Source organism: Stegostoma tigrinum, chromosome 46 (assembly GCF_030684315.1).
Source record: "Stegostoma tigrinum isolate sSteTig4 chromosome 46, sSteTig4.hap1, whole genome shotgun sequence".
In the NCBI taxonomy this organism is placed as follows: domain Eukaryota; kingdom Metazoa; phylum Chordata; class Chondrichthyes; order Orectolobiformes; family Stegostomatidae; genus Stegostoma; species Stegostoma tigrinum.
Window position 1 is genome coordinate 8,120,360 of NC_081399.1, and position 25,695 is coordinate 8,146,054.

Sequence of the window (25,695 nt, forward strand, 5' to 3'; positions counted from 1 at the left end):
TGAATATCACTCCCTCACATACAGCATGATCCCTCTCTGCTGGGGACTGTAAACGTTACACATGCACACCCACAGTGACAGAATGGTCTCTGTCTGCTGGGGACTGTAAACGTTACACATGCACACCCACAGTGACAGAATGGTCTCTGTCTGCTGGGGACTGTAAACGTTACACATGCACACCCACAGTGACAGAATGGTCTCTGTCTGCTGGGGACTGTAAACGTTACACATGCACACACACAGTGACAGAATGGTCTCTGTCTGCTGGGGACTGTAAACGTTACACACGCATACACACAGTGACAGAATGGTCTCTGTCTGCTGGGGACTGTAAACGTTACACATGCACACCCACAGTGACAGAATGGTCTCTGTCTGCTGGGGACTGTAAACGTTACACATGCACACCCACAGTGACAGAATGGTCTCTGTCTGCTGGGGACTGTAAACGTTACACATGCATACACACAGTGACAGAATGGTCTCTGTCTGCTGGGGACTGTAAACGTTACACATGCACACCCACAGTGACAGAATGGTCTCTGTCTGCTGGGGACTGTAAACGTTACACATGCACACCCACAGTGACAGAATGGTCTCTGTCTGCTGGGGACTGTAAACGTTACACATGCATACACACAGTGACAGAATGGTCTCTGTCTGCTGGGGACTGTAAACGTTACACATGCACACCCACAGTGACAGAATGGTCTCTGTCTGCTGGGGACTGTAAACGTTACACATGCACACACACAGTGACAGAATGGTCTCTGTCTGCTGGGGACTGTAAACGTTACACATGCACACCCACAGTGACAGAATGGTCTCTGTCTGCTGGGGACTGTAAACGTTACACATGCACACCCACAGTGACAGAATGGTCTCTGTCTGCTGGGGACTGTAAACGTTACACATGCACACCCACAGTGACAGAATGGTCTCTGTCTGCTGGGGACTGTAAACGTTACACATGCATACACACAGTGACAGAATGGTCTCTGTCTGCTGGGGACTGTAAACGTTACACATGCACACCCACAGTGACAGAATGGTCTCTGTCTGCTGGGGACTGTAAACGTTACACATGCACACACACAGTGACAGAATGGTCTCTGTCTGCTGGGGACTGTAAACGTTACACATGCACACCCACAGTGACAGAATGGTCTCTGTCTGCTGGGGACTGTAAACGTTACACATGCATACACACAGTGACAGAATGGTCTCTGTCTGCTGGGGACTGTAAACGTTACACATGCACACCCACAGTGACAGAATGGTCTCTGTCTGCTGGGGACTGTAAACGTTACACATGCACACCCACAGTGACAGAATGGTCTCTGTCTGCTGGGGACTGTAAACGTTACACATGCACACCCACAGTGACAGAATGGTCTCTGTCTGCTGGGGACTGTAAACGTTACACATGCATACACACAGTGACAGAATGGTCTCTGTCTGCTGGGGACTGTAAACGTTACACATGCACACACACAGTGACAGAATGGTCTCTGTCTGCTGGGGACTGTAAACGTTACACATGCACACCCACAGTGACAGAATGGTCTCTGTCTGCTGGGGACTGTAAACGTTACACATGCATACACACAGTGACAGAATGGTCTCTGTCTGCTGGGGACTGTAAACGTTACACATGCATACACACAGTGACAGAATGGTCTCTGTCTGCTGGGGACTGTAAACGTTACACATGCACACCCACAGTGACAGAATGGTCTCTGTCTGCTGGGGACTGTAAACGTTACACATGCACACCCACAGTGACAGAATGGTCTCTGTCTGCTGGGGACTGTAAATGTTTCCACGAGGGACAGGTGATACAAATATAGTCATGACTGTTATACACAATGTATAGTTACATGCATGATTTTGGACAGACCAGCAGACCTTTTTTTATTTCAAATATTTATTCTGTCACAAATGCAGTTTGGTTCTGTCCAGTTGCATGTCAAATAAACAAACAAAACATTGGACTTTGATTTCATCCAAAGAAAACAAAGACCTCTCTTATACATACAACACTAATATTTACATATATTTTAGACACTGGGAGGCCCAACAACAGAACAGATCCCCATTTACCTTCGGTGGGAAGACCTCAGATAGTGGTCTTTCCCTACTGTGCCTTAGCAGCAGCTGCTCCAAGCTTCAGTACTTCCCCCAGAATGTAGTCCTGGACCTTGAAATGTGCCAGTCTGCAAAATTTGGTCGGGGTCAATTTCTTGTTCTGGAAGACCAACAGGTTTCGGGCAGACCAAAGAGCGTCTGTCACTGAATAGATGGTCCTCAAGGTGCAGTTGATGTTTGTCTCTGTCTGTGTCCTAGGGAACAGACCATAGAGTACAGAGATCTGCTTCACAGTGTTTTTTGGAATGAATCTCAACAGCACCACTGCATTGTTCTACAGACTTCCTTTGCAAAGGTGGAGAAATAAAATTGTATCATTGTGCTCCTAAGATGCTGTTTGGCCTGCTGTGTTCATACAGCTCCGCACTTTGTTATCTTGGAGAAATAAAATGACTGGAGGCCATTAGAAGCTCAAGATCATGTTTGTGGTCAGAAAAGAGATGTTCCACGAAGCAGTCTCTCAGTGTTTGGTCTCCATAATATAGGGAGATGACATTGTGAGCAGTGAATACAATCGACAGAAACAGCTGCAGTGTTTTCAGATAAACAGCTACAACTCCCCTGCTATTCTGTTTTGTGAATATCAGAACCAGGCCTATTGCTGAAGATGTCCAGAAACTGGAAGCAGAGGGCAGGGTTTGGTAGCAGAAAGTCCACCTGCTGATCAACAGAATAAGGAAGAGACAACATTGAGAATCCATCCTGTCATTGGAAATCCTTCTTCAACCCACACTAAATAATCCCATCTTTTGTTGTGTGTCACAATAAAAGCAAAATAACTAAGTGCTCCTGAACAGATTTCGTGTTCAGTTATAAATCTTAAACATGGACTTGATTCTCTGTTAATATTATAGGATGAAAAACATAGGATGATTGATTTTGTTGGAAGCATTCCATTAAATCTTCCCACACAGTGAGAGGCCATTTGACCCATTGTCTTTCGTCGTGCTGTCTAAAAGAACCATTCCATTCGACTGCTGCTCCTTTCCTTCAGTACTGCACATTTCCTGTTTTAAATATATGTCCACTTCCAATGTTAAAAAATGAAAGATGACAAGATATTGTAAATTTCTTCCATAACTCTTTTAGGCAATCAGCATCACTGCCTGTGGCCACAAACATTCTCCCCATTTCCTTCCCAGGCTTTTCTGAACATTCATTTTGAATTAGGTTGGCGGTTATATTGGTGATTTCCTGACTCGGGTGTGGCCCTCCCCTGAAATTTTGGGAGGGACTGTACAGATTGACCAATTTCTGATCTGCAGCTGGAGACTGAAAGGCCATCTTTGACGGTCAATAGCTGAGAGCATATTAGGATCAACCAACTCAGGAGATAATTATTAAGCCCATAGCCCATTTTCCTAGCTACTATCAGTTCTCAAGAAGGGTTGCTGAGTAAATAGTTAGGAAGAAGAAGGAGGTTTTTCTGGACAGAGATAATAGGAACTTCAGATGCTGTAGAATCTGAGGTAACAAGGCATAAAGCTGGATGAACAAAGCAGGCCAAGCAGCATCAGAGGAGCAGAAAGGTTGACGTTTCAGGCCTAGACCCTTCTTCAGAAATGGAGGAGGGGCAGGGGATTCTGAAATAAATAGGGAGAGAGGGGGAGGCGGATAGAAGATGAATAGAGGACTTATGAATGGACCTGTCATATATTAGAGTTAATCTTTCTCTGTACCTTTTGTGTAGCTATAACAGCGTATTAACTGATGTATTTTTGTAAGGTATGATTAATACTGGATAACACTCAAAACAATACTTTTCACTGTGTCTTGGTGCATGTGACAATGATAAATCAAGTCAAATCTCTTTATCACATTTTTGAGTCTGGTCTGGCCCATTAAACCTTGAAGCTGTATCTCCTCGTAATGGACATTTCTACTCTGGAAACAAGATTCTGTTTATCCGTTCTAGTTATGCCTGTCATAATTTTCTAACTTCTATCAGGTGTCCCTCAGCCTCAATATTCAAGTGAAAACAATGATTTGTTAATTGTCCACCAGCATTCGTGATGCGACTTGGCAGGATTACAGAGCTTTTGTCTGATTCACAGATTGTGGAATCACTTTTCCCTGTCTATCAATTGTTTTTATGCTTTCTGGTATGCAAATATTTCTGTGTTGTAGTTTCACCAGGTTGACACCTTACTTTTAGATACACCTGGTGAATAAACTCCTGCACTCATCATTCAACGAGACTTGTTCGCTGGTTCCATGTCATAACATTCCCAGTCATCTGCTGCCCCTGCCCTTTTATTGGTTAGCTGTCATGTGTTGGAATGTACTTTCTTTACAGCCTTGGTAAATTTGTGCGGTGCATCTTGCAGATGGTCCACACTGCTGCTCCTGTGCATCAGCGTACAGGGAGTGAATATTGCTGACCAGGCATGCCGTTCAAGTTTTGTCCTGCCTGCCGTCAAGCTTCTTGAGTGTTATTGGAGCTGCACTCAATCAGGCAAACGGATATTCCATTACACAGATGGTGAACAGACTTTTGAGAATCAGGAGCGGAGTTATTTGCTGCAGGATACTTAGTCCCTGATCTGCTTTTGGAACTATACTGTTTATATGATGAGTCCAGTTCAGTTCCTTGTCAATGGTAACCCACAGGATGTTGTTATTGTTGGAAATGAGAGTTGTTACTGCAGTCGAATGTCAAGGAGAGATGATGAGATCCTCACTTCTTGGAGATTGCCCTTGACTGGCACTTGTGCGGTGCAGATGTTTCTTTGTTACTTGAGAGATCAAGCCTGGTGTTGTCCAGGTCTTGCTGCATTTAGATCTGGACTGTTTCAGTACCTGAGGAGTTGTGAATGGTGCTGAACATCAGTCATCAGTGAACACTTCCACTTCTGAATTTATGTAGGAGGGAAGTTCATTGATGAAGCAGCTGAAGGTGGTTTCACCCAGGACATTATGTGATGAACTCTTGCAGAGGTGCCATGTAGCTGAGATTGCTGATATGTGGAATGACAACCTTCTTCCTTCTTGCTAGTTGTTACTGCACCAGCAGAGAGTTTTCTCTGGATTCTCATCAAATGTAGTTTACTTGGGCTCCTAATGTCACCCTCGGTCAAATGGTACCTTAATGTTAAGGCTGGCTACTGTCATTTCTTCTCTAGAGTGAACCAAGGCTGCAATCAGCTAAGTAGCTGTACTGGGCATTAGTGAGCAGGTTATTGCTGACCAGGTTTTGCCTTATAACACTGTTGAAGACACCTTACTTCACATTTTCATGTTAGAAAATGGACAGATGAATCGTTGATTGACCATATCAGATTTGCCCTCATTTTTATGTGCAGAATATGCCTGGATAATTTTTCACATTTTGTGTACATGCCACACTCTTACTGTGCTGGAACATCTGTACTAGTCGTGTGACAAGTTTTAGAGACAGATGTTGTCAGGGCCCACAAACTTAGCAATATCCAGTGCCTCTAATTCGTCTGTAATGTCACGTGGAGTGAATTGAATTGACTTGACTAGTATCTGTGAACGTGGGACTCTCATTAGAATGCTGAAATGGATCAACTCCTCGGTACTTTTGGTTGAAGATTATTGCAAGTGCTTCAGCATTTATCTTTTGCATTGATGTGCTTGGCTCCCCCATAACTGAGTATTTAGTTGTTGGAGAACAATCTCCTCAGCTAGTGGTATATTTAATTGTCCACCATCTTTTATGATGAAATGTAGCAAGGATGCAGAGCTTAGATCTAACACAAAAACAGAAAATATTGGTGAAACCCAGCAGTTCTGGCAGCATCAGTGGGAAAAAAGCAGAGTTTCGTTGGTTGTGTGATCGCTTAGCTCTCCATTACTCATCGCGTACGCAAGTAGCTTCACCAGACTGTCATACCTCATATACTGGTATTCAGCACTGCTCTTTGAATGCCCTTTTGCACTGTTCATTGCACCAGGGTTGAACCTGTGGCTTGATGGTAGTGGTAGAGTGGGAGATATAGAGTCATAGAATCATACAGCACAAAATTTACTCTTCGGTCCAACTTGTCCACATCAACCAGACATCTCAGTGTGACCTAGCCCCAATTACCAGCATTTGGCATAAACCCCTCTAAACCCTTCTATTCATATACCTATCCAGGTGCCCTTTAAATGTTGTAACTGTACCCGCTTCCACCAATTCCTCTGGCAGCTCATTCCATACACTCACCACCCTCTGTGTGAAGAGGTTGCCCCTTAGGTCCTTTTTTAATCTTTCCCATCTCAGCTTAAACCTATGTCCTCTAGTTTTGGATTCTCCTACCCTAGGAAAAAGACCTTGACTATTCACCCTATCTATGCCCCTCATGATTTTATGAGCCTCTATAAGGTCGCCCCTCGGTCTCTGACATTCCAGGGAGAAAAAGCCCCAGTCTATCCCATAACCAAAACTATCCAGTCAGATATGTCTGTGACTCATGCAAAGTAAAATATTGCTGCTGCTGATGGCCTGCAGTATCTCATAGATGGCTAATTGTGAGTTGCTAGATCTGTTTGAAGTATGTTCCATTTAGCACAGAGATAGTGCTACACAGTGTGATGGAGTGTCTATAAAATGTGCAGCAGGCATAATGATGACAGTGCGGTCAATGATTTTTCTTTTCCCATTTATTCAGTTCCTCAACCCCTGCTGCAGCCCAAGTCCAGCAGCGATATCCTTTTGGATTGCACCAGCTCAGTCAACTGAGCCTCTCTTGGTGATAGACACTGAAGCCTCCCACACAGAGTGTACTCTCTGCCCTTTCCACCTTGAATTTTGTGTTCAAATAGAGAAATTCAAGGGATATGGTAATTGATAACCAGCAGAACATTTCCTTGCCTGTGTTTAAACTGATACCATGAGGCTTCATTGGGTCCGGCATCAATGTTGAGCACTTCACTTCCAGGGCAGCCGCCCTCTTGACTGTGTACACGGAGCTGTTATCTCTGCTGGCTTTGTCCTGCTAGAGGGACAGGACATGTCCTGAGATGATCACGGTGTTGTCTGGGACATTGTCTGTAAAGTAGATTCTGGTTGATTGTTGCTGGATTAGTCTGTGAGGAATAGACTGCATGTCAGTGTTAAGTTTTATACAATAAAGAATTAACCCTGCTTTAGTTCTATGAATCTTAATATCAAGCCAAACCAAATTGTTTTTTTTTCAGTTGAAGATTATTTCATTATTGTTCAAGTCAATAATCAGAGCGCACACTTAATTATTGCTCAGTTTAGTAACTATAGTAACCAGCTTATTATTGCACAGTCCAATAATTGTGGTAAGCAGCTGATTCATGTGCAAATCAGTAAACACACCACCTTTGCAGTACCATATGCATCAAAAACATGATCGAAAAGGCCCAATTCAAATATAGCCTTGGTAGTCCACACTGACACCTCCAGTAAAGAGTGACTGGCTCCTAAATCAGTTCAGACAGCTTCTAACCTGGATCTGGACAGTTGTTAAAACATTTTCTCACAACAGTCAATGTAGACATGTCCTTGAATGAGAACGAAGTGCATGAAACAGTTTAGGCCATGGACTAGCACAAGGCTCAGTGAAAATTTCACCATTTATACAAATGACCTGCCAATGACCATGTCTCACAAGTTCATCTATGTTTATGACATCTGGTATGCCACATAAACTCTGTAACTCTGCACCCCGGCCAAATTCTTAATGAAGGTATTACGAAGGTGATAGTTGCCTAGCTGATAAATCTCTTTATTTTAACACAGATCATATGTCTAATTTACCTAATCTGCAGTAGTCCAATTTTGCATCTCCCCCTCTGTGGCTGCTGTCTAATTGCCGTCCTCTGTGCAGCTTCATCATCTTGAATGCGCCCCTGCTACCATTCCCTGCTACGATTACACATCAGCCCGATATCAAAATCACTTTGAATCTCCATATGTGTACAATACCCTTCCGTCTCAAAGAGTCTGAGTGGACCGGAGGTGGACAAATAAAATAACAGAAGCTACCTAGAATGTAGCTCCAAAGCAAGGTGAGAATTGCAGAAGATCTCACATGACATGGTGTGCATTGGTGGTAGAAGGAGTGAATGTGGATTTGGTGCCAATCAAATGGGCTGCTTTGTGCTGTATAGTGTCAATCCTCCTGAGTGTTGTTGCAGGCGTACTTATCCAAGCAAGTGGGGAGTGTTACATCACACTCCCAATTTATGCCTTGTAGATGGTGAATTTCCTGGGGCAAGTTGGCGGGGGTGTGGGGGTGGGGGGATGTTAGAGTTCAGGGGTGAATTACTTTCTACAGGATTCCTAGCATCTGAACTGCTTTCGGAACCACAGTATTTGCATTGCTGCAGCTGTTCACTTTCTGGTCAATGGTCACTGTCAGGATGTTGGTCCTAAGGAAATTAATATTGATAATGTATTTGAAGTTCAAGGATCAATAGTTAGGTCCTCTCTTGCTAGAGATGGTCATTGACTGATACTGTTGTGGATGATCGTCATTTGCTATTTTTCAACCTGAGCCTAGGTGTTGTCCAGGCCTAGCGCCATTTGGACATGGATTGCTTCAGGAATTGAGTCACAAAGGGTGCTGTGCATTTTGCAACCATTAGTGAGTGTCCTACTTCCTAACTTATGATAGAACATAGGGTTCCTTGATGCTGCACTCAGTCAAGGGCAGTCACTCTCACTTTACTTCTGGAGTTCATCTCTATTTTCCATGTGTGCACCAAAAGCTTTAATGAGGTAAGGAGGCAACTGGTCCCGACTGAAACCATATTGACTGTATTTAAAGCATGTAATTGCTTTGCAAATGTTGCTTAATAGTGTCCTTTCCCTCACTTCAGTAATCATGGAGAGTAGACAGATAAGGTGGCAAGTGGCTAAGTTGAGGTTTTCCAGCTGTTGATACATTAGGACATACTTGGGAAATTTGCCACATTGTCAGATTAATACCAGTGTTGTAGTTGTCCTGGAACAGCTTGGCTAGGAGCAGCGTTGTGGAATAGAGTTGGCAAAGAGTTTCCAAGGGAATATTTAACATTGACTCCTGCCCCAATGAAGTTTTATTGCAACAGATCAAACATGAGCAAGAGCACTTATTGTTGATTCCCAATGATTTCCATTCTTACCATGCCTTGCTGCTGACACATCCTTTTCATGTTCAGAACCACTTTGAGGGTGGAGCGGCAAAGAATATGCATAGGATTCTCTCTCTCGCACGTGCTCTCTCCCTTGTGCTCTCTCTGTCTTGCTCTCACTCTTTCTTGCACTCTCTCTCACACTCTGTCTCTGTCACAGAAGCTGTTCTACTGAGAAAGCTTCAGGAACTCTGTGGAGCACTTTCACCCTCAGACCGACTTTTTCCATGAGACCCCATTACAATTGAGAGAAGGTCAGTAATATAGTCCCTAAAGTTAGGCCTAGGACATAATCTTGAGGAATTCCTGAAGGGATGTCCTGTAGTTAGTTGGCTGACCTCCAATAAACGCTCCATTTTCTGTGGGTCTGGATTCACACGTTGCCCAGACCAAGTAAGGACACCAGTTTATTTTCCCTAAACGCCATTAGTGAGCCAGGTGCGTTTTTACAACAACAATTGACAGTAGTTTCGTGGTCAACACTAGAATTATGATTCCATATATTTATTAAATTGAATTTCTGGCATCCATCATGATTGGATTTGACCCAGATCCATGATTTTAGTTTGGAAGTATCTGAATATGAGCCAGTTTGTTGGCTGGCTTCCTGGCTGATTTAGGACCCAATTTGATACTTCTGTTCCAATTAGAAAATGCAGCTTTAAGTTTTGTTATTTATCATTGAGTGTAATCTTGATTTGTTTCTAGAAAACGGGAATGCAGACAGATTAAGTGGGGACTGGTAACTACGTAACTGGAATTCACCCCAAAGAATTGTGAGACCATCCAGTTTGCTTCTGATTGAGGTGGGTTAGCATATTTGCGCAGTGGCAAGTTTGAAGGAACTATGGATAAGCAGAACGAATTGTTTTCCCATACAAGGGAAGGTATTAAGTAGAAAGTAGGAAGAATAATTTATATGTGTGAAATGTAAGTGGTGTGTGTTTATATGTGTGTTTGGCAGGGGCTGTGGGGAGTGGGGGTGGGTGCCATCTGAGGGTACAGGTGACGGCGAGGAAGGGGGTAACTTAGGGAATGATAAGTTTGAAGATGTCACAAAAATTGACCAGATGATTGATAATGAGGAAGAATGTCTCAGGTTACAGATTGGCATAGATGGATTACTAAGATGGGCAAATCAGTGGCAGATGGAATCTAACCCTGATAAGTGTGAGGTAGTGCACTTTATCTGAAGTAACAAGACAGCGGAGCTTTCAACGATGTGGATGTAATGGCTGAGTGGTATTATCATTAGATTATGAACCCTGGGATCCTGATAACATTCTGGGCACGGAATTCCGCCACGGCAGTTGATGGAATTTGAATTTGGAATTAGCAGTTTAATGATGACCATAAAACCATTGTCAATTGTTGGAAAAACCATCTAGATCACTAATGCCCTTTAAGGATGGAAATCTGCTGTCCTCACCCGGTCTGGCCTACATGTGATTCTGGACCTTCAGCAATGTGGTCAACATTAAAATGCAAGTAGAATGCATTATAAATGCTGGCCTGGTCAGTGATGCCAATGTCTCATGAATGAATTTTAGAAATTGATGATACGACAGTAGGGATCTTGAGGTGCTCATCCACAGATCCCTGAAGTTGCCAGGACAGGTTAATAAGGTGATTAAGAAGGCATACGGGGCACTTATCTTTACTAATCAAGGCATAGATTATGATGGCAGTGAGGTCCTGTTGGAGCTGTACAGGACTTTGATCAGGACACAGCTGGAATACTATGTATAGTTCTAGTCACTGTGCCATAGGAAGGATGCGATTTCATTGGAGGGAGTGCAAAGGAGATTTACCAGGATGTTGCTTGGGGTGGAACTGTGAAAAGAGGGGCTGGATAAGGGCGTGTTGCTTTCTTTAGAGCAGAGATCATATTATGTAAGACTGTGAGGAGTTTGGACAGCATAAATAGAAAGCAGTTGTTTCCCTCAGTGGAAGGGTCAATAACAAGGCAGCATCACTTTAAGCTAAAAAGCAGGAGGTTTAGAGGGAACATGATGGGAGGGGTGCACTGTACTGCCTTGGAGAGTAGTTGAGGTGGGAATCCTCAAAAGCTTTAAAATATACTTGGATGAACACCTTAAGGTGTTATAACATTCAAGACTATTGATCAAGTGCTGGAAAGTGGAACTAGTGTAGTATTTGTGCAGTTTTGGAGGTACAAACTCATGGAGTGGAGGACATTAGCTGTAATGATTTTATAGTTAAAGTTCTGAATTTGATTCTTTTTCATCTTTGTTTTGAGAAAATATTACCTAGTGTCAGTTGCAACTGTTGGTGTGGTCAGTATCACCATCAAGTTCTGTATTAGAGTGCTCGATCACAGATGAAATTTCCCAAATGGGTTATGGAACATAGAACATAGAACATAGAACATAGAACAGTACAGCACAGAACAGGCCCTTCAGCCCACAATGTTGTGCCGACCATTGATCCTCATGTATGCACCCTCAAATTTCTGTGACCATATACATGTCCAGCAGTCTCTTAAATGACCCCAATGACCTTGCTTCCACAACTGCTGCTGGCAACGCATTCCATGCTCTCACAACTCTCTGCGTAAAGAAATTATGGGTAAAGAAAGGGTTATGGAAGTGAGTTAACAAGGAAAGCAGTGGCATAACAGTGTGCAGTAGAACAGCTCTCAAGGCTAACAACAACAAGTTATGGACTGATTGAAAAGCCTCAGCAAAATGAAGGTCGTCACTGAAAAGAACATCAAAAGATATTGATGGGACTGATTCAATGTGAAATTGTGCAAGTATTACTGTTTGAAGATAAGTTGCAATTAACATTAGAGCCCCAATAGGATCAGATTAATTCAGTCTTTGGGGTATTCAAATACAGACTTAAATCTCAATGATATCACATATGAAGGTAAACTTGTTGTCATAATCTGTTTGATCAAAATAATTTTAAAAATTGAAAGTGTGAGCATGATTGCCCAAAGGAGATAACATGCAATATAAAATAATGTCTCTGGAATTGTGTCATCTCCAATTCTGAGAGAATGCCAGCAGCAGGAAGGGAAAGGTTGCTTCACAAACAATAAAATGTCCCTTCAATTGCAAATGGTCAAAAAAATATATGACACCATCCTAGTCGTTGTTGGTGTTCCTGGTAAGTCTTGTAACAACTGAAGTTGTGTAAATCTCTGCATTAAGTCATATTTATTTCCACCTGTGACTGATAAATACTTTATTTCCATTTAGCAAGGCAAATACCAATGCCAGACAACGATGTACTAAATTTCTGAGTTTAAAGCGAATAGTTTGTCAATTAGGAGACTCCTCAGTAATGTGCAGCATTGTCTATTTCTCTGTAATGTGCAGAATGGTTTTGTGCTGAAGTCACATTGATGAAGTTTGGCTGGTCTAGAACATATTTAGCAAGATCATTCTCTCTCTGTGGTAGTCCAAAACCTGCTATCAGTCAGATGAGTTTTGTAACAAAGAACCTCTAAGTGAAATCTGATGTTTCCCATTCCTTGATGTAAAAGGATTTTGTTAGTGGATTTTGCTCAGGCAGTTTGATCCACATGGGAGCCCAGGTACAATGTGGGCAATGCGTGGGTTCAGTGGGTCCTTATGGAGCAATAAGTGACCATCAGCTCGGATGGTATCAACCATCCTGTGTGTTTTCAGTGGATGCGTGAGGGCATGATATTTGTGAGGACAGATCGTTGGGTTACACTGTGGTATAATTCTTCACCTAAGGAAAAAAAACTCTATCTGTCACATTCTGCATTATTCAGTGAATGATTGGAATGTTGTATACTGTTGATCCAGATCTCCAGGAATCACTGAATGAAGGTATTAGTGATCATGGAATAATTCTGAATGAGGATCACAATCCTCAGGCTGAACCCCCTGATTGCTGTGGCCTCATATTGCTGGGAGGATGTGTCATTGTGGAGTTGCACTGAGTGCAACTGCTTGAATAGGAAATTCTGACCCAGTATTCTTGCTGTCTAGCGGGTATCTGTAAATGCAGCACTGTAGTAAGTGTGTAGCATGAATGGGAGAATAACTGTGGCCACAACAGCATGTTTTCTTGGGAAAATCCTTAACTGTAAATTCACATTGCATGTGGGTCAGTAACCTAAAGTGAACACTCAACTCCAGCGGCAGTGTGATTCAGTGAGCATTTTTCAATTAGAATTTTACTGAGTGTGGCTTCTGAGCCAAAGGGGAACAAGTAACCCCATTGTCCAAGTGTTACTAGGAATTTATCTCAAAGTAAAATTACACTGAGTGGGAGTTACTAACTGGAGAGGATCAACTTACCCCATTGGGTTTGTGCAAGGAGGAGTATCTCTGACTGTAGAATTTAACAGTTTTTGGGGACCTAAATGAAATGGAATATCTGTTTACAGTTGTAACTATGAGCATAACTTGATTGAAACCATGCAATGTTTGATTTATGTTATATTTCAATATATTACTTTGGATCTGTTCACTACTGTCAGTGCAGTTTGGCAATAGGATGGATTGCAGTTGGCTGTATATGTTTGGTACTAAGTTTTCAAAGTGAAATGTCCCATTGCAGATAAACAGATGATATATTTCATAACGTGAAAAAAGCAGAGCAACAGTGTTAATTAACTCCATTGTCCCATAAGCATGTTAAGATTTTTGGCACTGGTTAATCTTCTAGCAAGCTTGGGACAGACTGCAAGGCATGGCTACTCTAATTCATTATCTAGACATTAATGTGGATGGATACAGAACCAGAAGTGTTGACACTATTCCATGACTATATCTGACTAGATCTTAATTTACGGTTTTTGAATCTGTAGTCCATAATCTAACCACAGTTAATTTTCTACTGATCACTGCACCTTGCTTTGTGATGTGTGTCCTCCTTGAGAGGAAAATGTTTTGGTGAGGAATGTGCATCAGTCAGTTTTAAGGCAACTTTTAAAAATAAAATAATGTATTAATAGGAATAAAAATGTCTGCTTCAATGAATAACCGACTTTAGTCCTTGCAACGTTATGACTATGGTTAAACTGAGTTGGAGAGCATCACTGAAAATTAACAGTACAGAATAAATTAATGTACAGTGGTACATTAAATACAGAAAATCAATGAGATATTTGACTTCAAGCATTACAGTTTGATTCTGCCTGCCATCTGCATCGTTTATGTCACCAATGGAGCTCACAAATCCAATTTCCAGAACTGTGAACATTTCTGTTCTTTTTAAATGATAATGACAAACATTTTGACTCTGTCAGTTGTCCAAACTCTGTCACAATTACACATTTTTTGTTCCACAGCCTCTGATCTTCCAACGCAATCACATGTTCACTCTAAAATGTGACAAACTCAGGACTGTGCATTTATAGAATATTTGTTCCTTAATTGGGTGTGCGTATTTTTATAATTATATTTTAATGACAAAATGAATTTTCAGGTTTTAAACATACAAATAATGAACACATATACATGATAAGGGGTCCTCAACAAACTGGCATCAATGAGATTACAACTCTCTTTGGTATCTTACTGTCTACAGGTGAAAATGGTTATGGCTGTTGGATGTCAATCATCTCAGCCATTGTACATCTCTGGAGGAATTCTTCAGGGTTGCGTCCTCCACCCCAAAATCTGCAGCTGCTTCATCAATGCCCTTCCCTTTGTTGTGCAATCACTGAAAAACCTTCTGAAATGACAATGTTCAGCAACGTCTTCAAATCCTGAGATAATGAAGAGACCTTTGTCCATATACAGTGAGATAACATCTAGCTTAGGCTGATATTTGACAAGTAGCATTCACATTCCACAACTACCAGGAAATAGTCACCTCCAAAAGAAACCACTATTCTCCCATCGATTTACTATGACATTACCATCATTGAATGCATGACTATCAGCAACCACGCCCAGCAGTGAATACCATGTACAAGATGCAAGCCAAGAACTCCCCAATTCTTTTTCGACACCACCTCACATACACATGACCCATGACCAAGGGCAGCACATGCATAGATACACAAACACGTTAAGTTTCTTTCCAAGCCAGTTTTCATTCTGGCGTGGATATATGTCATTGTTCCCCAAGGGATTGCATTTGTACAAAAGGCAAATCTCCAGCACCCCATCACAAAGGTGAGAAGAGCTAGGCAATGAATACTGGCCTAGTCAACAAAGCTCGCATTCCATCTGCACATTTAAAAATAATCATTATTACCATTTCTACAAGAGGATATTGCGAACCCAAGGGGTGGTTAATGTCTAAGAGGGTTTCATGTCCAGCAGAGAACAGGAGTGAAAAGGTGGATGCTTGGTGCTGACATCAGTTATCCCAGAGGATAGTCCATGTCATGTCTTATTTTGCTGATTCCTGTGAATTTCCGAACTCTTGCTGGTCTCAAAGCCAGGAAATAGATCCTTTCGTCTCAATTGTCTATGCTATGTACTGGTCTGTGAGTTAGAACATAGAACATAGAACAGTACAGCACAGAACAGGCCCTTCAGCCCACGATGTTGTGCCGACTTACTCAGAAAACTATGCTGAATCAAGTGAAGGATGTCCTATCTTCAAACATGGTTCAATTTGGAGGGTAACGGTCAACTTAGATGTGGGATATTCCCATGAAGTGATCTAAAAAAGGGAGCAGTCTTCCGTACTGGGGAGCTGGTTGTGTATGGGGAATTCCATATTCAATCAATAGATGTTGCTGTCACTGTCTAATCCAGCAATGACTGCCCATCCCTACTTGCCCAGAGAGCAGGTAAGAGTCATCAGATTGTTAAGGGTTTGGAGTCACACGTAGGCCAACCAACATAAGGATGAAAGATTTTCTTCCCTAAAGATATTTGTGAAGGAGATGGGGTTTTTCATGATAATTGACGACAGTTTAATTGTCACCATTAGATTGTTAAATCCAGATTTTTATTGAACTCAGATTTCACTATCTGGTGTGGTACATTTCGAACCCAGCTCCCCTGAACAATACCTAGATCTCTGAATTAATAGTTGTGTGATAAGACCATTGGGCCATTATCTCCCTTAATCATTGGCATTGGCCTGAAACCACAGCAGGAGAGAAAAGAATATAAGTGGAGAGGAGAGTATAGGTGGGGAGGTAGGGATGCCAAACAATGGTACTGTGTTTAGATCTCGTAGAATAAGCTGTGGTACAATTCTGGAGATCTCCATGGAGAGTGCTGGTTAAGCTATGGGGATTCCTAGCCCCAGTGTGTGCTCTGAACCTGGGAGGAGGAATCTCTGTTCACAAGTAGAGGGCCTAGGAGAGCAATTCGGGTCCGTGAGCTTGGACATCAGGCTGGAAGTTTTGCTCGATCCCATGATTTCTAAACCAGAATATTGTAATGACCCATCAGCATGAATTCAGTTTTACTTGGGTAAGGGCTATGGTGTAACATCTTTAACATGTGGAGGAAGTCCATGCCAAATGTTAAAATTCTTATGATTGCGATTGGTATCCAACCTGGGACATAGATTCAGAACTGAATACTTCTATGGTTCAGATTGGTGGTATGTTCAATTCTGTGCAAAAGGGAGGGACTCTATCATTTGTTTATTCATATTCTGAAGGGTATCCATTTCTGAACGCTGGAGGGATTCATTTGGCTGTACTGTAGTCCATACAGTATGGATATACAATTTTGGAAGCAGTCTGAACTGTGGAGACTCCAACAACAAATGTAGTAATTTTGCAAACATAAAGCAGAAGCAATCAACTACTGCCCACCCCAAAAATAATGATTACATTACTATATTTATGGGAGTCATTTGCTGTTTTTAAAAGTGCAAATGATTCATTTGAGAGGGGTTACTGTGGTGGTTCAGATGACATGACACAGAACATCAATCATCTTTGTGCTAAAGCCCGTCAGACACAGAGAATATTTGATCAGTAACTTCAAGTCTTTTTTTCTCTTACAGTTAGTCTAGTGGTGCTTGTCTTCCTGTCTCGAGGCAAGTGTGGTCTTTCAACATGCACCACTTGCTATCTGATAGCCATGGCAATGTCTGATTTCCTGTACATTATTTTTGATATCTTACTGAATGAATTTATGTATTATTATTATCCGTGGTCTTTCTTGCACATCACTCCTGTTTGTAGTGTGAACCAGGCCCTGATCGACTTCACAATTGATTGTTCTGTTTGGTTCACCGTCGCTTTTTCTTTTGATCGATTTGTCGCCATTTGTTTTCATCAAATGAAATCTCAGTATTGCACAGAGAAAACTGCCTTGAGAATTCTAGCAACAATCGGCATTTTCTTTTCTTTAAAGAACATTCCCAACTATTTTCGATTTGAATCTGGATGGATCATCAACAATGTTCCATGGTACTGTTATGTCATCTACAGTTATTATAATGATGCTCAGTGGATGAGTTATAAATATTTTGAAATATTTTTAACACCAATCCTCCCATTCATTTTTATACTCTTTCTCAACATTCTGACCGTCAGACACATCTTCGAGGCTGTTAAGGTGCGTAAGGGACTGAGGGGTCAGAGACAAACAGAAAGAGACCCCGAGATAGAAAGCAGAAAGAAATCTGTGACTGTACTCTTTACTGTCTCCACCAGTTTCATACTACTTTGGTTGATGTATATTTTATATTTGTTTCATGTTGGTAATTACTTGGATGACAATATTTTTGATCTCTTTGAACAAGTTGCATATATGCTGCGGAATCTAAGTTGCTGCACAAATTCATTTATTTATGTGGCAAATCAGAAACATTTCAGAGATCAGTTAAAGTATGTCATGAAATATCCAGTTGTAAAAATAACACGATTAATAAATTCAGGTAACTGAGGGACAACATTTGATGCAGCAGATAATAAAATGAGGAAAGGAATGAAAGGAGAAGAAATTTCAACATGACAACACTCCTTTTCGTTAAGCAAGGAATGACTGTATCTGAGGAGTAAAACTGAAAGAGGCTGGAGGAGCAAAGCAGTGTAAAAATGCTGTTAGCAATGAGTGACAGTAAAAAGCTGAACAACAAAAGCATAATCAGAAAAAGAATTAGACATGTCCCCACTCCCCCAAAAACAAAACAGGGACCGCTTTGCAGAACACCTCCGCTTGGTTCGCAATAAACAACTGCGCCTCCCAGTCGCGAACCATTTCCACTCCCCCTCCCATTCTTTAGATGACATGTCCATCATAGGCCTCCTGCAGTGCCACAATGATGCCACCCGAAGGTTGCAGGAACAGCAACTCATATTCTGCTTGGGAACCCTGCAGCCCAATGGTATCAATGTGGACTTCACCAGCTTCAAAATCTCCCCTTCCCCCACCGCATCCCAAAACCAGCCCAGTTCGTCCCCTCCCCCCCACTGCACCACACAACCAGCCCAGCTCTTCCCCTCCACTCACTGCATCCCAAAACCAGCCCAGCCTGTCTCTGCCTCCCTAACCTGTTCTTGCTCTCACCCGTCCCTTCCTCCCACCCCAAGCCGCACCTCCATTTCCTACCTACTAACCTCATCCCACCTCCTTGACCTGTCCATCTTCCCTGGACTGACCTATCCCCTCCCTACGTCCCCACCTATACTCTCCTCTCCACCTATCTTCTTTTCTCTCCATCTTCTGTCCGCCTCCCCCTCTCTCCCTATTTATTCCAGAACCCTCACCCCATCCCCCTCTCTGATGAAGGGTCTCGGCCTGAAATGTCAGCTTTTGTGCTCCTGGGATGCTGCTGGGCCTGCTGTGTTCATCCAGCTCCACACTTTGTTATCTTGGATTCTGCAGCATCTGCAGTTCCCATTATCACGTCATCTGAAACAGTCAGTTCTCAGTGAGCGAACCGGATTTTTAAAAAGAAAAAGACCCAGAGGAAAGTAACTCTGTTTACTGCAGGCCAGCGTGAGAAAAGCAATGACAGCCTCCTATCCAATCTTCCTCATGGAATTGTCTGATATATATGTTTTGCGAAAAGTTTATTAAAAATTAAAGAAGTTACTCATAAAAAAAGGGGTGTGTAAACTGTACAAATTCTGCATATTTTTGTTACAAGTGTATTTCCATCAATAATTCTTTTGTCCATTTCCCTTCAATCAACCCTTCCCGGGGTGGGGGGAGGGGTGGGTGCTGATAGCACTCCCTTTCTTTGCTTCTTTCCACAATCTTTCTTTTCACAACAAAAATGTCTGGATATCAGAATCCAAGGCCTAATCAGAGGGCTCGGTAGCAGATGGGAATGGGGCTGGATGTGGCAGATAAGCTGACATCCTCAATGTTTCTATCAAAAAGTTTTATGCTTCTCACTGACTCCATTGAACTCAGATGGAACTGACTGTGGATGAACCCTGTTTCCATTGTGGCCGTAATGAAGGATGTGATAAATTCAAAACGATATTTGCACCATCATGAAGAACCGTTTCCTTCTGCAAAACAGCCCCTAAATCCCTGCCTCAGCTGATAATTGGTGAAACACTTATTTGTTCCATTATCTCTGGACCCTCATAACCATTGCTATTATTGATTAACAAGTCCATACATTTACTTTGTTCAAATTTCTTCCATCCTGCTGATTTGCATATCCCACAAAATCCCAATATTTCCTTATCCGCTGACTGTCGGAACCAACACAGGCATTTTGTCCTCCAAATTTTCGATTTTAAATTCTCATTCACGTGATCAAAATGTTCCATGTTCATCCACTGATTTCTTTGCAGTTCTGGACTGGTGTAAACGTTGTTTTGTCAATTCCATGAAAGTGTTCGATATTCTGTTCTGATGTAAATGTTACCAGCTGGCATGATGGTTGAAAACAAGTTACAGATTACATTGCATTAAATCAAATGTAATGGCAGATAAGAATGCCAGAAACAATAGTAAGTCTGACCATTGGGAGCAGTTTAGGACACAGCAAAGGATGACCAAGAAACTGATCATGGGAGGGACGGAGAGAAAATGAATGCAGTCGTCAATTAAAAGCTAAGATCTCTCTTCCATTCCTAGGTCATTTCCAAGCTTGTTTGTCACCTCCCCAACAGTACTTGGCAACCTATTTGTGAAGATGTTCATTCCAGTCCTGCCAGTTTGCAAACTGTACAATTTGTTGAGGCCCAACGTGCTCCAGGATTGGTCCCATTGCCTCCGAAACACGTCAGCCACCCTCCTGAACTCGTTTTCCAGATACCCGTTCAACTGCACGATAATTCTGCGTCAGTTCTGATCAACATGTGGGACTGGCAGTGGTTCTGAGATGACTTTTTTTCCTAGCTCCCTGAAATCTGCGAAATGGATTACCTTCGTTCCCCCCCCCCCTTCCTACAAAGGTCTTTGTCGCCAACATGGAGCATTACCTCTGTCTTTGATCCTGCTCCAGCAGAACTTCCTGCAGCTGTTCTGTGATATTCTTGACCCTGGCAGCAGGGACATTACCATAATACACTGAAGATATGTTTACCACCCACCTTGTTCCCTTCACTAAAGAACCCACTATCGGTACTGTGTGCACACCCTTCTTCCTACATTCCAGTCCAGCTGAGCCATTCATGCTGTCATCTACATGGCTCTGTTTGCATTCGTTTGAATCCTCTCCATCACAAGTTTCGAAAGTAGGAGACTGATGTGTGATCTAGATCCTCTCAGGATACTCCTGGCTGTCAATCCTTTTTTTTTATTTGCCCATAAACCCCTAATTTGTGGAGTGACTACCTCCCTAATGTGTAATTCCCTTAGCCCGCAGCCCTGTAGATGGCCCACAGTTACTGCCATTCCTGAAAATAGAGCTCCAGTTTACACAGCTTGTAAATGTGTTTGTCTCTGACACATTGAATGTCCAAGAATCCCACAATTCACAGGCTGGCCATTTCCTTGTGAGGGAGCTGTCTTACTTTATTTTAAAGTTACATGTTGAGTAGTTTACCGTTTAGTCCGCAAAAAAATCTTCCCGCTGCACCATATTATGAACTAAGCCCTGGACATTGTCTACTCAGAAAGTAAATGAAAAGTAGAAAAGAATACTTTGTTACCTTTTTCACCCAATCTACCTGCATAGGATGGGCTGAGGGGCTAAAATTGTTGATGTTTGACAACTGCATGGCTTTGAAGGAGTCCTGTGAACATTCCTGTACGTGCTAAAGATGTTATAATTAAAGCTGCTTTTCTGCATTTGCTATTTGTTACACTGCATAAGAGAGAGGGTTTCGGTCCAAGTCATCAAACTTGACCTCGAATCATGATCGCGAACGGTGCCAGGAACAAACCTAAGCCTCCAGAACAGCTATCAGTTGAAGGATCCCTGACGGGCGGGAGGGTGTGAGGCTCATAGCTTTCTTTTCCTTTCGTTTTCATCATCTTTTTATTACTTAATAGATGGTCATAGTTCAGTCTTATTTTCCTTTTCTCTTCCATCTTTTATTATTACTCAATAAATGTTTATATTTAAGCAAATTGCTATTGTCGAGTCTTCTCTTAACTACACTTAACCAAATCCACAAGAACTGCTTGGATATATTCTGGGATCCAGGACACCATTATTTGCCAAACTCATGCTCTGTGATATTATTGGCTTTGAACTCTGTTAATCTCTTGCTGTCTCTGCACTGTAACTGCTTTGGTGACATTGTGTATAGAGGTTTAATTTTTGCATAATAAACATACACGCTTGTCCGTTGGGAAGTTTAGAGCAAGTGCCTGCCTTGGGAATGCTGGGTACTCGAACCAGAAAGGCGTGTTCCACTTTATTTGACCCTGTGCTGTGCCTGTCCTGGAAATGTCTGATAGTGCAGGGCGAGTTTTACTATGTAACCAGACCATACTGTATCAGACATAGGATTGCTTTACCGGGGAGTGTCGAGGGGTCTTGCCTTGTATCTGACTGCTGTTTTACTTGGCCTGGGCATGTATACAGGCAGCCTGCAGAGAGAGTTCGATTTTATCCTCAATCGACAATTGCAGGAAATTCGGTCGCAATGTCTTCTTTTCCCACCCAAATAGCATTAAGTGTAACGTTCAAGACAATTGCCGAGTTACAGCATGTATTTCTGTTCAAATTTTACCTGTCTCTGGTGTAGTTACCTGGTTATCGCCAGATTCAGTGACAGGTGCACAGTATGCTTTTTTGCTCAAAGGTGTAACAACGAATACCGAAAAAAAAACTCTCAAATTTCACTGTCATTGTAGTGATTGGAACAAGATTAGCCACATGAACCCCGTAAATATGAGTTCCCTGACGAAACAAAGTTTACAGCTCCAGTCATGGAACTCATATCGTCAGCCCAGGCCAACGGATATGAATAAGAGCGGCAGAGGTTCTGCTCGTTCCAGAAGCTGGCTGTGTGCTAGCTGTGTCAGTGTCATGTACTATGCACGTGTAAATTAAGGGCGACGTGGTGACGGGCTACGGGAGTTTGTGGAGTTATTTCTGTCATCGCCATCACAACTTCCTTCTGAACACTCACTCTAGATCAATTGTTCACTATCTACATTTCCAAATCACTCTGATGACGTTGAAACTTCAAATTAATGACATTTTTAACTCTCAATTCTCGACAAAACTTGAGACTTACTAATACAGCACAATCTGATAATCAGCGCGATATATAACTGGGTATGATTTTTTCTGAATCTGTGCAGGACTTCCACCTTTGCACATTGTACAATTAAAGCTGCAATTCCGAGAGCTGTACTGAGGGTGTGTGACACAGTCAGACAGTCAGTAGTGACAGAGTTCTCTGCTTGTGGGAGTCGCTGTTGAGGGAGTTGGAAGAGCCTGAATCCCTGAACATTATGCCACCTCATCAGCCATTGATTTATCTCCTTTATCCTTATATTCTTTCCTTCATACGAGCTTGGCATCAGGAGTAAACCAGAGATTACAACTTTGAGATAACACAGTACGGAGCTGGAGGAGCACTGCAGACCAGGCAGCATCAGAGGAGCAGCAAAGTTGACGTTTCTGGTCTGGACCCTTCGAAATTCTTGCTTCTCTAATGCTGCCTGGTCTGCTGTGCTCCTCCAGCTCCACAGTGTTATCTCTGACACCATCATTGGCAGTTCTTACTATTACTACTTTGAGGTTCTGTTTTTTTTAAAATCTTCTACCCAACCTCTTATATTCACTTGTAAAGTTTTAATCTTTTACGTAACTACGTCATTCCTACCAATGTTAACAATAACTTCTAGTTTCTCACTCTCCCCTTTTGAAGAATATTGTCAATGTTTTGAGATATCCTGAATCCTCGTAACAGGACTGCAACATACTATCTTATACTCATGCTTATTGTCACAGAATCTCCTGCCTGTGCTCTCGACAGGAGACTCTTTTAAGATCCTCCAAGCCACTATCTTTTAAAACTCCAGACTTCCCTATATCCGTAAACTCCTCCAGTCCATAAACTCATCTCTCTCACTGTAAAATCCTTCAGCAAGTATATGTCTCCCTGTCTCTGCTACCTTCCTCTCCGTAAACTCCTCCAGTCCCTAGGCCTGACCCCATCTGTGGATCATTCTCCAGCAAGGTGGAGATTGGCTGAGTCAGAGGAGAAGAGTGACTGGAACATGTATTTTGATACTCTGTTTCCTGTTGGTCAGGCTTTCATCTTCTAAACTGTTTATATATCATCATGGGCAAAATGCACCAATATCTTAAGCAGTATTATTTACATGGCTTCTTGTAAAGAGGTTTATAAAATCGTGAGGGACAGAGATAAGACGAAAACCCAAGGTCTTTTGCTCAGAGGAGTCCAAAATTGGATGGCGTAGATTTAAGATGAGGGAGGAAAGATTTAAAAGGGGCCTGAGGGAAAACTATATCACTCAGAAAGTGGTGAGGATATTTTACGAGCTGCTGGAGTAAGTTGTAGATGCTGGTACACTTACAATTTTTAGAAGACATTTGGACAGGGACATGGATAGGAAATGATTAAAGGGATATGAACCAAATGAAGGCAAATGGGACTAGTTCAGTTTAGGAAACCTGGTTGGCATTGCCAAGTTTGGCCAAAAGGTCTGTTTCCCTGCTCCATGTTGCTATGACATTTTGGAATTCAAAATACATAGTCGTTCTCATTTATCCACATGCTTATGTCCTCAAAGCACTCCAATAAATGTATCACGCACGATTCCCTTTCCCTAAAACCATTTGACTCCGTAGTAACATGATTTTCTAGCTGCCCTGTTACAAAATCCTCAATTCTGCAATGAATTGTGGCAATTTCCAAGTGACAGATCATTGATTAACTAGTCTGCCTCCTTTCTTAAATAACTTGTGATTTTGGCATCTGTTCAGACCTTGCCAGAATTTGGGGAATTTTAGGAGATTAAAACCAATTCAAAAACTTCTTATTAAATCCAAGCATATAGGTCCAGTAACTTTGCAGGCTTACTTCCAAGTTGTTCTCATTACTTATTTTCTCCTGCCATAATAATCATTTTAAATCCTCAGTAAAGCTCAGACTGATATTTATTTATCTTTCACGGAATCAAGTAATGAGGGTGGTGGGGAGGAGATGGAGAAGCGGACTTGAGGCTCAAGAACAGCCACGATAGTATTTTTTTTCATTTATTCATGATATGTGAGCCCTGCTGGCTTGGCCAGCATTTATTATCCATTGCTAATTGCCCCAAATGTCAGTCACATTTCTGTTTGTTTGGGGGCCAGAACAGGTCTGGTTTTTCAAACAACCGTGTCATTATTAGATTCCAGATGTTTTAAAAACTTGAACTGAACTTCCACAATCTGCCATGGTGGGATTTGACCCCAGAACATTGTGTGGTCCTCTGGAATAATAAAAGCTAACAATGATGCCACGAGGCTATCACTTCCCCATAAATAGAATGGCAGAGCACGTGGTCTAATCCTGCTCCTAGTTCCTTAGGTTTTTCATATTCTGACTGGAGAATAATATCCTAACGTAATAACAGATGTTTACAGCTCATTGCCTGGCAGCCAGGAAATGAAAACCCAAATGTGGCCCTCAACCAATTTTTAAAATCGTCTCTGGCCACAGTAGAGATGCCAGAGGACTGGAGGGCAACTAATGTTATTCCATATTACAAGTAAATTAGAAATGTTACACAGGGGAAAATGGAACCTGTTCTAGAAGGCACTTACCATTGGTACAAACAAATTTTCACATTCCTCTACTACCTTTAGGTTTATTTCTGCTCGGTTCTGAGCATCTTCCACAGTGCTTAATACATGTTAGTCTTTGTTCAGGTGTTCCCAGTTGGGTTTGCCTCCAATTTGCTCCTCCTAATTGTTGCATTTGTGTTGCTTGGTTCGAGTTAGAATTTGAAAGAGTGGAGACCAACTGCTACAGCATTTCATGGGGTGGGAAAATCATTAGAAAAACTCTGATAGACAATACAAATAATCAAATAGAGCATGAAAGTGTAACCCTGGAGGGTCAGCGTGGATGTGTTAAGGGAAGGTCGTTCTGCTGAACTTGACTGGTTTTCTTAAAGAAGAACAAATTGTTGACAGAGA